The sequence below is a fragment of the Bufo gargarizans genome, chromosome 1 (genome assembly GCF_014858855.1).
Source record: "Bufo gargarizans isolate SCDJY-AF-19 chromosome 1, ASM1485885v1, whole genome shotgun sequence".
In the NCBI taxonomy this organism is placed as follows: domain Eukaryota; kingdom Metazoa; phylum Chordata; class Amphibia; order Anura; family Bufonidae; genus Bufo; species Bufo gargarizans.
Genome location: NC_058080.1, coordinates 679,157,329 through 679,173,802, shown reverse-complemented (window position 1 = coordinate 679,173,802; position 16,474 = coordinate 679,157,329).

The following is a 16,474-nucleotide window of genomic DNA, read 5'->3' as shown; positions in this document are numbered from 1 at the left end:
ACATCCATTCTTGTCATTTTTCTGTGACTAAATCAATTTTAAAAAAATATATATATATATTAAAAGATCAGTTAATTTTTTTTTTTTACACACAGTAATGGTCTATTGTATTTTAATATATATATTAAAAAAACAATTTTTTATTTAGTCACAGAAAAAAGTTTCTCCTCCTAAGATGTAGAGGGAGCTAAGAATGGATGTCGCTAAGCTGTTTATACCTGTATGTGATATACAACTCAGGGTAATTATTTGGATATTTGTGTATGCTACCTGTTTGTGTCTCAAAGGGCCACAATATCTGTAACTGTTGCGATCTATGTTTTGTATACCTCTGTTGTCATGGTGATGTGGCGTCAACGCGCTTTCACGCCAAGGCTGGCGCACTATTTAAATATGTGCGTGAGTTACAGAAGGCTCGTTGGGGGCCACCTGCCCTGTTTCCTCAGATGCGGACATAGCGTGGTCTATAGAGGCAAGTTCTGTAGGCAGACTCACGCTGGACTTCGCTCACTCAGGCCGTTGCTAGGGGTGACTACTGAGAGGTTATGGCCCTTTAAGGAGCGGCGGAGCAGGCCAAAATCCAAATTGGAGGTGCTTCCCCCGAATTGAATCCTTTATTACTAATGAGGGACCTCCCCCCAGGCTTCCAGCAAGGATCGGAAACTTCCCGGCACTTAAACACAAAGGGGCCGGTTAACACAGAAGTTTTACTCACTCCGGTGATGCGCAGTCCAAGTCTTGAGAGGTACGTAATTACGTCGTGTGGAGGTCCCACGCGCAGTGTCAGGAGATAGGCATGGCCTCTCTAAGCTTCAAGGTTGGCGGTAAGCGGTATCTTCTTAGCAGGCAGGGCGGCGCCTTCTCTTCTTTTTGGCGCAACGATAATTCCAGTCAGCTGAAGTGGCCATCTTGAAACATAACGCTGTCGATTCACTGACAGCAAGTGGTGACTTGGAAATCAGAAAACAGTCCGCAATGTACAGTTTTCACACCGCAATTTTCCACAGTTCTTTGGCCCCCAAAATTTTCAAATAAACAGATAGGGCATTTATCACTTAGTAGGCAATTATGGCAGTTCAGATTCCACTATGGCGTAGAAATATTTGCATCCTGTTCATGACGCCAAAATATGCAGTACGCCAGTCCTTCCGGGTGAGCGAATGTGAGGTCACGGGGGTCAGTTAACAGACTGAGGGTTGCTCTTAGTACTCACAGTTTGTAGAATACCCTGGGCAGGCATACAGCAATGATGGAGAGGCTGGCACGTAGATCCTCTGGGGCACCCTCTGGATATAGGGACCAGGCCGGGTGATAGGTGAGGTGCCCTGGGTGTTGTAGGTTTAGCGTGCCTGTGGCAAGATCCCTTACAGTTCGTGACGCCAGTGCCGGTAATGGTGGCACACCGATTGTTAGGAGGAATAATGGAGGTACACACGATTGTAGCAAACTAGAATTCCTCTTTACTGAACAGTTCAACTATGTACAGCTTCAAACTGTTCCATATGAAAGATATTGGTAACAGGCAGGCTTCACATAAATGGCAGGTAGAATAATAGCAAGGTAACTCAGAGGGAATAAAACTCACAGATCAGGCTGTACTTTCTGCAGAATCCTGTCTGGCTTTATCCAAGGCCCGTATGCCTAATAGCTGGCTTTATCCTTGGGTAGGGAAACCTTCCTCTGGTATAAATCCTCTTGCTGTCAATAAACTTCTGCCCATCAGCTTTCTACTTGGCTGGATAAAATTAGCACTGCTCTGTACTTTGCAAGATGCAGGATAACTTCAGGAGGAAACTTCTTCTCAGATTAACCTCTGAGCTTCATTTGCTCAGGACTTCAGGCAGGCTAGACTGAACTACTTAGCCTCCTGGACTAGACTGGACTGACTCTTTCTTGTTTGGGCCTAACTATATATACTAGGGGGTTCCCTAGCTCCCTCTACATCTTAGGAGGAGAAACTACACCCCTAGCAGGCCTGGTACACAGGAATTAACATGGAATTATGCAGTCATACAATACAAAACATAATAGCAATCTCCCACAGGAGGTGGGGGACAACATGACCCAATTGACCCTTAGTAGTGCCCACCTTTATGTAGTGGGACACTACACTTTGACCCGCCCCTTATTTGTTGGCCACCTATTTAATGATTGTTGCATGCAACATTTTACTTGACCAGCTATTTTAGATATTCTACGGCAGTCCTGTTACAATCCCCCCTCCCCCCAATGAGCCTTTTGACCAAATAATAAAAATATTTATAAAATCTCACCCATATGCTGCAAAAAAATAAAAAAAATCTGCAATGTAAAATCGATAATAAAGATCAACTACAAACATAAACATATTTCACATGAAAACTTACAATTACTTGGCTTGGCCCTTGGGGATCTTGGACACCACTTCAACATTTGACTGGGGGGCTCGTGGAGCTGATGTTGTGCTTTATCCTAATGAGAAAGATTTCATAATAAAGATTTGGAGAAGGGCCAGAGGGATAGCAGAGCAGGGAGAGGCTGGTGCTGCTACTAGGGGGTCATACCATGGGGGAGTAATAAAGCCCACCATAATGCCCCCCAAGTAGAAATAATTCTCCTTATAATGTGCAAAACATACCCCTTTGTAATGCCCCCAGTTGAGTTAGTGTTCCCATAATAAAATACCCCTTCTCAGTGCCCCGTAGATGACCCCATAGTGCTCCTCCACTCCTTCCCCCACCATAAAATTCCCCTATACAGAGCCCCCCATATAAAATCGCCCTTCTTTTTAGCCTCAGTAGATGCCCCTATAGTGCCCCCCAATCATGTGCCAGTAAGATGTGCCCCAATAGATGCCTCCCAATCATGCACCAGTAAGATGTGCCCCCATAGATGCCCCCAATCATGTGCCAGTAAGATGCCCCCAATCATGTGCCAGTAATAAGAGCCCCCCACCATCATGTGCCAGCAGCCAGAGCCCCTCCATATCATGTGCCAGTAGCCCAGCTTATGTGCCAATAACCCACCCTTATTATGTGCCAGTGATAGCACATAATAAGGTTCCTGTTCTTCTGATAGGCCGGGAGCCTATCAGAAGAACAGGAGGGGACACACCTCTCCCTCCCCTGCCGCAGCATAGACATCTGTATCGCCATCCTAGTCTATAAAAATATCACATGATCTAACCTGCCAGATGAATGTTGTAAATAACAAAAAATAAAAACTGCGCCAAAACAGCTATTTCTTGTTATCTTGCCTCACAAAAAGTGTAATATAGAGCAACCAAAAATCATATGTACCCTAAACTAGTACCAACAATACTGCCACCATATCCCATAGTTTCTAAAATGGGGCCACTTTTTTGGAGTTTCTACTCTAGGGGTGCATCAGGGGGGCTTCAAATGGGACATGGTGTCAAAAAAAACAGTCCAGCAAAATCTGCCTTCCAAAAACCGTATGGCATTCCTTTTCTTCTGCGCCCTGCCGTGTGCCCGTACAGCTGTTTACGACCACATATAGGGTGTTTCTGTAAATTACAGAATCAGGGCCATAAATATTGAGTTTTGTTTGGCTGTTAACCCTTGCTTTGTAACTGGAAAAAAAATATTAAAATGGAAAATCTGCCCAAAAAGTAACATTTTGAAATTGTATCTCTAGTTTCCATTAATTCTTGTGGAACCCTTAAAGCAGGGCTGGCCAACCTGCGGCTCTCAAGCTGTGGGAGTGGTGGGAGTTGTAGTTTTACAACAGCTGGAGAGCCGCAGGTTGGCCAGCCCTGACCTAAAGTGTTAACAAAGTTTGTAAAATCAGTTTTGAATACCTTGAGGGGTGTAGTTTATAGAATGGGGTCATTTTTGGGTGGTTTCTATTATGTAAGCCTCGCAAAGTGACTTCAGATCTGAACTAGTCCCTAAAAATTGGGATTTACTTCTAAACTTCTAAGCCTTGTAACATCCCCAAAAAATAATATATAATTCCCAAAATGATCCAAACATGAAGTAGACATATGGGGAATGTAAAGTAATAACTATTTTTGGAGGTATTACTATGTATTATAGAAGTAGAGAAATTGAAAATTGGAAATTTGCAATTTTTTAAAAATTTTTGATAAATTTGGTATTTTTTTTAATAAATAAAAATGATTTTTTTCTACTTCATTTTACCAGTGTCATGAAGTACAATATGTGACAAAAATACAATCTCAGAATGGCCAGGATAAGTCAAAGCGTTTTAAAGTTATCAGCACTTAAAGTGACGCTGGTCAGATTTGCAGAAAATGGCCAAGTCCAGAAGGTGAAATAGGGCCAAGTCCTTAAGGGGTTAAATACAAGGCTTCTATTCAGGTATTTGAAATACAGCCATTTTGGGCAAACAAATTTAATTGAGGCCTAGTGTGGGTCAGGCCGTGTGAGATACACCCTGTATATACAGGGCTTATATTCTTCTATTAATAAAACACAATTTTTGGGGCAAAATACACCATTTTTCAGACCTTGCAGCATCAGCACGTTTGAAATTCCAGGGTTATATACTGCTGTCATATTCAGTTATTAAACTAACATCCGTTTGGGCAAAAAAAAAGTTTATTTTGCAGCCTTTGCTGCATATGTCATTGTGATATACAGCCTTTACATAGTGTGGTTCTATTCAGGTATTTGAAATACTGCCATTTGGTGCACAAATCATTAATTGAGGCCTAGTGTGGGTCAGGCCATGTGAGATACACCCTGTATATACAGGGCTTATATTCTTCTATTAATAAAACACCCTTTTTGGGGCAAAATACACAATTTTTCAGGCCTTGCAGCATCAGCATGTTTGAAATTCCAGGGTTATATACTGCTGCCATATTCAGTTATTAAACAAACACCCATTTGGGCAAATAAAATTTATTTGGCAGCCTTTGCTGCATATGTAATTGTGAGATACACTCTTTACATATTTGGGTTAAATTCAGATATTTAAAATACCGCCATTTGGTGCACAAATCTTTAATTGAGGCCTAGTCTGGTTCAGGCCGTGTGAGATACACCCTTTAAATACAGGAGTTTGATTCAGGTATTTGAAATACAGCCATTTTAGGCAAACACATTTAATTGAGGCCTAGTCTGGTTCAGGCCATTTGAGATACACCCTTTAAATACAGGGGTTTGATTCAGGTATTTAAAATACAGCCATTTTGGGCAAACAAATTTAATTGAGGCCTACTCTGGTTCAGGCCATGTGAGATACACCATTTAAATACAGGGGTTTGATTCAGGTATTTGAAATACAGCCCCATTTTGGGCAAACAAATTTAATTGAGGCCTAGTCTGGTTCAGGCCGTGTGAGATACACCCTGTACATACTGTCGTTCTATTCTACTATTAATTAAACACCCATTTAGGGCAAGATCCTAAATTTGATAAATATGAGGAGAGCGTCAAATAAGGGACGTGGCCCAGGTCATGGTGCTGCTGGTGGAGCTCCTGTTGCAGGGAGAGGACGTGGTCGATCTGTGCCAGCTACACTCACAAGTGAAACCCTTTCCTCAGGTGCGAGTAGGCGACAGAACCTGCAGCGGTATTTGGTCGGGCCTAATGCGGCTCTACGAATGGTGAGGCCTGAACAAGTACAGGCGATAGTAGATTGGGTTGCTGACAGTGAATCCAGTTCCTTCACATTGTCTCCCACCCAGTCTCCTGCTGAAAGGCCACAGTTGGCACCTGTAGCCGATGTCCATCAGTCATTCACCTCACCCCCTTGCAAATCAGCCAAGCAGTCTGAGCCCCAAGTCATGCAGCAGTCTCTTCTGCTTTTTGATGACTCTGTTAGCAGGGTTTCCCAGGGCTATCCACCTAGCCCTGCCCCAGAAGTGGTCCCAATGACCAACCACTTATCTTTCAAGATGAGTAGATGGGAGGACCATCGCAGCACGTCTCAGATGATGACGAAACACAGGTGCCAACTGCTGGAGCTTTCGAAAGTGTGCAGACTGACATGGAAGGCAGAGGTGAAGACTGGGTGGAAGATGATGTGGAGGACGGTGAGGTCCTCGACCCCACATGGAATCAAGGTCATGCGAGTGACCTATGTAGTTCGGAGGAAGAGGCGGTGGTCGTACAGATCCACCAGCACAGCAAAAGAGGGAGCAGGGTGAAAAAGCGGAGCGGCCGTCCTCTAGACAGTACGCCTGCTACTGCCCACCACAGCAAGGGATCGAGCACACCAAATCCAGCTCCAAGGAGTTCCCTGGCGTGGGTGGCAGTTCTTCAGACAATGTGCTGACGACAAGACACGAGTGGTTTGCACGCTGTGCAATCAGAGCCTGAAGCGAGGCATAAACGTTCTCAACCTGAGCACAACCTACATGACCAGGCATTTAAGTGCAAAGCACGAGCTGCAGTGGAGTAGACACCTCAAAAACCAAGAAAGGTCTCTGGCTCCTCCTGCTTCCTCTTCTGCTGCCGTCTCGGCCTCTTTATCCACCTCAGGAGTGACAGTGCCATCTGCCACCCCGCAAACAGAGGATCTGCAGCAACACCAACACCTGGGTCACCAAGCATCTCCACAATGTCCCACGGAAGCGTTCAGCTCTCCATCTCCCAAACGCTGGAGAGGAAGAGGAAGTACCCCCCTACCCACCCGTGATCCCTAGCCCTGAATGCTAGCATTTCTAAATTACTGTCCTTTGAAATGCTGTCTTTCCATCTGGTGGAGACGGATAGTTTTAAAGGCCTTATGGCGGTGGCTGTCCCACAGTACATCGTGCCCAGCCGCCACTACTTTTCAAGGCGAGCCACCCCTTCCCTGCACAACCAAGTAGGGGACAAAATCAGGTGTGCACTGTGCAACGCCATCTGTGGCAAGGTGCACCTGACTACGGATACGTGGACCAGTAAGCACGGTCAGGGCCGTTATATCTCCATAACAGCACACTGGGTAAATGCAGTGGAGGCTGGGCCTGAGGCGGATAGCAGTTTGGCGCATGTCCTTCCACCACCGAGGATTGCAGGGCGCTTCAGTTTGCCGCCTGTTGCTTCCTCCTCCTACTGAGTGGTTTGTGCCAGTCAGCCTCAAGCCCGGCCTGGTGGTGTGCGATAATGGGCGAAATCTCGTAGCAGCTCTGGGACTAGCCGGTTTGACGCACATCCCTTGCCTGGCGCATGTGCTGAATTTGGTGGTGCAGAGATTCCTTAAAAATTACCCCGATATGTCAGAGCTGCTGCATAAAGTGCGGGCCGTCTGTGCGCGCTTTCGGCGTTCTCTCCTTGCTGCTGCTCGCCTGTCAGCGCTGCAGCGTAACTTCGACCTTCCCGCTCACCGCCTCATATGCAATGTGCCCACAAGATTGAACTCCACCTTGCACATGCTGGCCAGACTGTGGGAGTAGCAGCAGGCAATAGTGGAGTTTCAGCTGCAGCACGCACGGGTGAGTCGCTCAGCGTTACAGCACCACTTCACCACCAATGACTGGGCCTCCATGCGAGACCTGTGTTTCTTGTTGCGCTGTTTTGAGTACTCCACCAACATGGCCAGTGCAACACGCCAGACCTGCAGGGGATGACGAAGTGAGGTCACAGTTATGGGCAATCGAGGGTACTCACTATATTTGAAGAACCCTGGGCAGGCGCGTGGCAGTGAAGGAGAGGTAGACACAGTTCCTCTGGGGCACGCTCTGTAGATAGGGACCAGGCCTGATGGTAGTTGAGGTGCCCTGGATGTTACAGGTATTTTGTGTGCCTGGGGCAAGGTCCCTGTGGTATTCGTGACGCCAGTGCCTTTGGACGGTGGCACGCCGGTTGGTGGTTGGAAAGATAACGGTACACAAGTATGCAGTGAACCAAACATAAACTTTACTGGACAATCCAACTTTGTACAGCAGGGAGTAGTATAGTCTTCAGTTTACAGTTCCACAAAAAGGGGCTTATTCACAAGTATGGCAGGCAATAGACATGCAAGTTACACTGAGGGTAAATTCCACAAGCACTCAGCAGCAGGTTACACTTTTACACTGTTCTTTATAGAACTCCTACTCTGGCTTGATAATTCCCAAGGCCCGGATGCCTAAAAGGGTGGCTTATATCCTTGGTTACTTCCTTCCTCAGGTATTATACTGCTTGCAATGGTTCCTAAGTTCCTCTGCCTATCAGGGGCACGTGGCTTACCCTGGGACGCCTCCTCCTATCAGGTGGATAACTGTCGGTTTCTTCCAGGAGGTTGAATCCTGCAACTGGGGTATCTCTTCAGAGCTAACTTAGGCTCTCTTGTTCTTCAGGCAGGCTGGAGCTTCTCAACAGCCTCCTGGACATCACTAGCAGCCAGGGCTATCCAGCTGCATGTCAGGAGCAGGCTTACTGGCCTCTGTCTTCTCAGACTCCTGACTCTGCACTCCCACTCCCTGTCTGGGCCTGGACATTTATACTAGGGGCTCCCCATCTCCCTCTAGTGTCTGGGATGTCTAACTACACCCAACTCGGCCTGCTGCTGCATTAGACAGGGGTACATTGCATATAACAACACATTAAAACATACATTAAATGCAGAATAAAATATGACATTTCTGTTCCTTGTGAGTAAGAGTAATGCGCACACCAATTGACCCTTGTGTAGTGCCCACCCATACCTAGTGGGACACTACACCAGTGCCGATAACGACGTTCTCAGCGTTACTATCCCACTTCTATGCCTCCTTGAAAAAACACTCCTAGAAATGATGGAAGAGGATGTGGCACAGGAGGAGAAGGAGGAATAGGGATAATTTCGTAGGGTTTCCGGCCAGTCATTCCCAAGTGGCTCCGAGGGTGGGTTCCTGCACCCACAAACCCAAGGTACACAATTGTCCAGCAAGGGCACAGTTCTGGAGGACGACGGGGTGGAGGAGGAGATGGAGGAGGAGGAACTATGTTCACAGCAGGGTGGCACTCCGACCAGCTCATGGCCATCACTGGTGCGTGGATGGGGAGATACAGAGGACACAGACGATACACCTCCCACAAAGGACAGCTTTTCGTTGTCTCTGGGCAGCCTCGCATACATGAGCGATTACATGCTGCAGTGTCTCCTCAACGACCGCCGAGTTGCCCACATTCTAACTTGTGCTGATTACTGGGTGGCCACGCTGCTAGATACTGTCCTTAATTCCCTTACTGGAGCGTGATCGTAAGATGGGCGAGTACAAGCGCACGCTGGTAGGCGTGCTGCTGGTGGCATTCCCACCTGACAGCTGGAGCACAGTGTAAGCACAAGGCGAAGGCAGAGGAAGAGGTTTCCAAAGCAGCTGGGGCACCGCCAGCACCTCAGAAGGCAGGGTTAGCATGGCCGAAATGTGGAAAAGCTTTGTCAGCATGCCACAACAACCAGCACCACCAGCTGATATGATACGTCTTAGCAGGAGGCATCATTTCACCAACATGGTGGAGCAGTATGTGTGCACACGCCTACACGTACTGAATGACGGGTCTGCCCCCTTCAACTTCTGGGTCTCCAAATTGGGTACATGGCCTGAGCCTGCCCTTTACGCCTTGGAGGTGCTGGCCTGCCCTGCAGCCAGTGTATTATCTGAACATGTGTTTAGCATGACTGGAGGGGGTTATCACAGGTTATATTTCCCAATGTTTTGGGGTGTACCCTAATTTAAAAAATAAAATTTAAAGCCAAAAAGCAGTGTAGGCTACCTCCTCCTCCTCCACCGCTCCTCCTACTCCATATGGACCTCGTCCTCCTAGATCAAGATTTTTTTTTAACCTATTTTATGTTATTTAAAGTCATTTCCTTATCCACATTTATTTGCAGAGCACTTGCCATGCACTTAACCACATTTTGATGCCATTTGCAGCCCTCCAGCCCTTTCAATTGCATTTTTACAGCCATTTTAGTGCTCAAAAGTTCGGGTCCCCATTGACTTCAATGGCGTTCGGGGTCAAAGTCGGGTCCCGAACTCGAACTTTTTTCTCAAGTTCGGCCAAACCCCTCGAACCCGAACATCCAGGTGTCTGCTCAACACTAATTGTATGTTGAGTCTAGTTTCAACTTACGATGGGTCAGAAAAGAACATTGTACGTTGAAAATATAGTATCCTGAGGCCATTGTATCTTGAGGGATCACTGTACAAGATGAAAGACGGATATGATTGATAAGACGCTAAGCTAGTAACCGCTCAGCTAGTATGAAGATTGAATAGAGTGAAGGGGTACATGATAACATGAAAAAATAAAAATAAGAAGGATGACAAAAGCAATATAGTTAAGTGATAATACAAATGGGGAATCATAATGATAAATGTCCCCACAGATACTCAATATAATGTCTTAAGTAGGAGGAAAGGGGGAATGATGGGGTAAGGGAAGGACACAAGGGAGGATGGATTAAGGGGAATCAAGGGAGAGGGGAAGGAGCGAAGGATATAGGGAAAACGTGGGGAGAGGAATCGGTGGAAAGGTCTCAGGCCTTGTCCACACCTCTGTGGCAGTATGACATAGGTGAATTAAAACGTCCTTACATAATCCGTGAAGATGAAGGATCCGTGGTTGTTCCATCTGCCAGCTTTCCTTCTCAGTGTGAGCATTTTCTATCTGGCGTCCATGAAAAACGGACACACCACAGATAACATCCGTGTTGTCTCAGTGATTTTCAGTGAACCATAGACATCAATGGATGTGTGTAGTCTGGGGCACAGATTAGTGTGCATGCCTCCGTGGATTTTTTTGCAGACACCCGAACCACAGAAAATCACAAAAATGTGGACAAACATATTTTAAAAAAAATGTATATCAGTATGCAGTAAAAACAGACAGCATGCGTCCATGAAAACAGAATTGTGGACGAGGCCTTACCCTTAGGGCTCGTTCACACGACCGTTGGTGTCTCGTGCCCGTGCTGTGAACTGCAAATTGCGGTCAGCAATGCACGGGCCCAGAAATCCCCTTGTTCTGAAAAAAGATAGAGCATGTTCTATCTTTTTGCGGTGGGGAGGAACGAAAAGTGCTTCCGTAGTGTCCTGTTCCGTGCTTCCGTTCCGCATCTCCGGATTTGCAGACCCATTGAAATAATTGCGCATGCGGAATGACAATGGAACGGTGCCAGTGTATTGCGAATCTGCAAATGCGGTCCGCAATACGGGAACGGGACACCAATGGTCATGTGAACGAGCCCTTACTCTAGGGCAGTGATGGCGAACCTTTTAGAGACCGAGTTCCCAAACTGCAACCTAAAACCCACTTATTTATCGCAAAGTGGCAACACGGCAATGTAACCTGAATACTACAGTCTAATATAGTATATCTTCCATGTACTTTATCATTTAGATATAACAGCCGGCCTACATTCAGTGCACTGCCTGTGCTGTTAATAGTGCGCCCTGCGCTGATGATGGCAGGAAACATCTAAGGCATATTGGTACACCATAGACTTTTTCCAGGGTGAGGGTGCCCACAGAGATGGCTCTGAGTGCCGCCTCTGGCACCCGTGCCATAGGTTCGCCATCACTGCTCTAGGATCATGGGAGTTCGACGGGCCTGTGAAAAAAAAAGGATAAGGATGAATATATGTCATACATTAATTAAAAAGCCACACTCCCTATTGAGCCCTTTTGGCGTGAGTGTACTAAGTTTACGAATCCAGAAGGATTCACGTTGTTGCAAATGGAGTATCCTACTGCCCCCACTTCATGGTCAAGCCGCATGTTCTATGACCCGAAAGCATAACTGCGATATGCTAATAATGGCCTCCATGTCTACCATCTATGAAAGCCTAGGATAATATGCAACACACTGCAAGTACAAAATAATCAAGTGATCCTATAGTAATTCTACTAATGGGACAAAAAAGAAAAGTTAAATAACATTTTTTTAAATATATAAAAAAAATACATTAACCCCTTAGGAACGCATGACATACCAGTACGGCATGTTTCCCGAGTCCTTAAGGACCCATGATGTACAGGTACGTCATGGGTTTTAACCGCGATTGCGGCGCGGCGGAGGTTAATCGGAACAGGATGCCCGCTGAAATCAATCAGCGGGCATCTTGTCACAATGCCGGGGGGGTCATGTGGGGGCGGTTTGCGGCTTTACCTGCGGTTGCGGCGGCTGTGCAGCGGTGGCATCGGGTCCCCTGTGGGGGGGACCCGATGGCATGGAAGGCAGCGCGATGTCTAAAGAAGGCATCGCGCTGACTTCTGGTGAAGAGCCTGTGAGATCCAGCCCCCTGGATCTTAAAGGCCCCGGAAGCTGTATGAGTAATACACACAGTATTACTCATACAGCCAATTAATTCCAATACAGAATTATTGGAATGCATTGTAAAGGAATATACCCCCCAAAGTTCAAGTCCCAAAGTGGGAGAAAAAAATAAAGATTAAAAAAAAGTTAAAAAAATAACGTTTTCCACAAAAAAATTAAAGTTTCAAGTAAAAATAAACAAAAACGCATTTTTCCCCAAATAAAGTTAAAAAAATTGGTAAAAAATAGGGAAAAGAAAGTATACATATTAGGTATCGCCGCGTCCATATCGACCAGCTCTATAAATATATCACATGAACTAACCCCTCAGATGAACACCGTAAAAAATAAAAAATAAAACTGTGCTAAATAAACAATTTTTTTGTCACCTTACATCACAAAAAGTACAACAGCAAGCGATCAAAATAGTACCAATATAACCGTCATCCCGCAAAAAATGAGCCTCTAACTGAGACAATCGTCCAAAAAATAAAAAAACTATGGCTCAGAATATGGAGACACTAAAACATAATTTTTTTGTTTGAAAAAAGCTGTTATTGTGTAAAACTTACATACAGTACAGACCAAAAGTTTGGACACACCTTCTCATTCCAAGAGTTTTCTTTATTTTCATGACTATGAAAATTGTAGATTCACACTGAAGCTATCAAAACTATGAATTAACACACGTGGAATTATATACATAACAAAAAAGTGTGAAACAACTGAAAATATGTCATATTCTAGGTTCTTCAAAGTAGCCACATTTTGCTTTGATTACTGCTTTGCACACTCTTGGCATTCTCTTGATGAGCTTCAAGAGGTAGTCACCTGAAATGGTTTTCACTTCACAGGTGTGCCCTGTCAGGTTTAATAAGTGGGATTTCTTGCCTTATAAATGGGGTTGGGACCATCAGTTGTGTTGTGGAGAAGTCAGGTGGATACACAGCTGATAGTCCTACTGAATAGACTGTTAGAATTTGTATTATGGCAAGAAAAAAGCAGCTAAGTAAAGAAAAACTAGTGGCCATCATTACTTTAAGAAATGAAGGTCAGTCAGTCCGAAAAATTGGGAAAACTTTGAAAGTGTCCCCAAGTGCAGTCACAAAAACCATCAAGCGCTACAAAGATACTGGCTCACATGCCGACCGCCCCAGGAAAGGAAGATAAAGAGTCATCTCTGCTGCGGAGGATAAGTTAATCAGAGTCACCAGCCTCAGAAATTGCAGGTTAACAGCAGTTCAGATTAGAGACCAGGTCAATGCCACACAGAGTTCTAGCAGCAGACACATTTCTAGAACAACTGTTAAGAGGAGACTGTGTGAATCAGGCCTTCATGGTAGAATATCTGCTAGGAAACCACTGCTAAGGACAGGCAACAAGCAGAAGAGACTTGTTTGGGCTAAAGAACACAAGGAATGGACATTAGACCAGTGGAAATCTGTGCTTTGGTCTGATGAGTCCAAATTTGAGATCTTTGGTTCCAACCACGGTGTCTTTGTGCGATGCAGAAAAGGTGAACGGATGGACTCTACATGCCTGGTTCCCACCGTGAAGCATGGAGGAGGAGGTGTGATGGTGTGGGGGTGCTTTGCTGGTGACACTGTTGGGGATTTATTCAAAATTGAAGGCATACTGAACCAGCATGGCTACCACAGCATCTTCCAGAGGCATGCTATTCCATCCGGTTTGCGTTTAATTGGACCATCATTTATTTTTCAACAGGACAATGACCCCAAACACACCTCCAGGCTGTGTAAGGGCTATTTGACCATGAATGAGAGTGATGGGGTGCTGCGCCAGATGACCTGGCCTCCACAGTCACCGGACCTGAACCCAATCGAGATGGTTTGGGGTGAGCTGGACCGCAGAGTGAAGGCAAAAGGGCCAACAAGTGCTAAGCATCTCTGGGAACTCCTTCAAGACTGTTGGAAGACCATTTCAGGTGACTACCTCTTGAAGCTCATCAAGAGAATGCCAAGAGTGTGCAAAGCAGTAATCAAAGCAAAAGGTGGCTACTTTAAAGAACCTAGAATATGACATATTTTCAGTTGTTTCACACTTTTTTGTTATGTATATAATTCCACATGTGTTAATTCACAGTTTTGATGCCTTCAGTGTGAATCTACAATTTTTATAGTCATGAAAATAAAGAGAACTCTTTGAATGAGAAGGTGTGTCCAAACTTTTGGTCTGTACTGTAAATAAAAAAAGTATACATATTTGGTATCGCCGCGTTCGTATCGACCGACGCTATAAAAATATCACATGACCTAACCTCTCAGATGAACACCGTCAAAAATTTTAATAAAAACTGTGCTAAATAAACCATTTTTTGTCACCTTACATCACACAAAATGTAATAGCAAGCGATCAAAAAGTCACACGCACCCCAAAATAGGGCCAATAAAACCGTCATCTCATCCCACAAAAATTGTACCCTACCCAAGGTAATCGTCCAAAAACTAAAAAAAAAATATGGATCTCAGACTATGGAAACACTAAAACATGATTTTTTTTGCTTCAAAAATGAAACCATTGTGCAAAACTTACATAAATAAAAAAAAAGTATACATATTAGGTATTGCCGCATCCGTGACAACCTGTTCTATAAAAATATCACATGATCTAACCTGTCAGATGAATGTTGTAAATAACTAAAAATAAAAACGGTGCCAAAACGGCTATTTCTTGTTATCTTGAGTAACCAAAAATCATATGTACCCTAAACTAGTACCAACAATACTGCCACCCTATCCCGTAGTTTCTAAAATGGGGCCATTTTCTTGGAGTTTCTACTTTAGGGGTGCATCAGGGGGGCTTCAAATGGCTCATGGTGTCAAAAAAAACAGTCCAGCAAAATCTGCCTTCCAAAAACCATATGGCATTCCTTTCCTTCTGCGCCCTGCCATGTGCCCGTACAGCTGTTTACGACCACATATGGGGTGTTTCTGTAAACTACAGAATCAGGGCCATAAATATTGAGTTTTGTTTGGCTGTTAACCCTTGGTTTGTTACTGGGAAAAATGGATTAAAATGGAAAATTTGCCAAAAAATTTAAATTCTAAAATTTCATCTCCATTTGCCAATAACTCTTGTGGAACACCTAAAGGATTAACAATGTTTGTAAAAATCTGTTTTGAATACCTTGAGGGGTGTAGTTTATTAAATGGGTTCACTTTTATTGAGTTTCTACTCTAGGGGTGCATCAGTGGGCTTCAAATGGGACATCTGTGTCAAAAAAACAGTCCAGCAAAACCTGCCTTCCAAAAACCGTATGGCATTCCTTTCCTTCTGAGCCCTGCCGTGTGCCTGTACAGCGGTTTACCACCACATATGGGGTGTTTCTGTAAACTACAGAATCAGGGCCATAAATATTGAGTTTGGTTTGGCTGTTAACCCTTGCTTTGTAACTGGAAAAAAATTATTAAAATGGAAAATCTGCCATAAAACTGAAATTTTGAAATTGTATCTCTATTTTCCATTAATTCTTGTGGAACACCTAAAGGGTTAACAAAGTTTGTAAAATCAGTTTTGAATACCTTGAGGGGTGTAGTTTATAGAATGGGGTCATTTTTGGGTGGTTTCTATTATATAAGCCTTGCATAGTGACTTCAGTCTTGAACTGGTCCCTAAAAATTGGGTTTTTAAAAATTTCAAGATTTGCTTCTAAACTTCTAAGCCCTTGTAACATCCCCAAAAAAAAGAATATATTTGACAAAATGATCCAAACATGAAGTAGACATATGGGGAATGTAAAGTAATAACTATTTTTGGAGGTATTACTATCTATTATAGAAGTAGAGAAATTGAAACTTGGAAATTTTTGGACCCAATTTTAACAGTGTCATGAAGTACAATATGTGAAGAAAAAACTGTCTCAGAATGGCCTGGGTAAGTAAAAGCGTTTTAAAGTTATCAGCCCTTAAAGTGACACTGGTCAGATTTGCAAAAAATGGCCAAGTCCTTAAGGTGAAATAGGGCTGAGTCCTTAAGGGGTTAAACACTCAAACTTTTCCCACTTATCAGATAAAAATAAACAAACAAGTAAACATAACTGGCAGCCAGAAAACTTCAAATTATTAAAATAATACCTAATTTACCCCACATAATAAACACACATACACAAAAATCCACAATGATCTCCTTACCTTACCTCACTAAAAGATGATTATAAAATCATGTATACCTCACTCCAAAATGGTACCAATAAAAACTATAGCTCGATCTACATATATACAAGTTAGGTTACATTCACACGACCATATGAGTTTTTGCGGTCTGCAAAACACGGA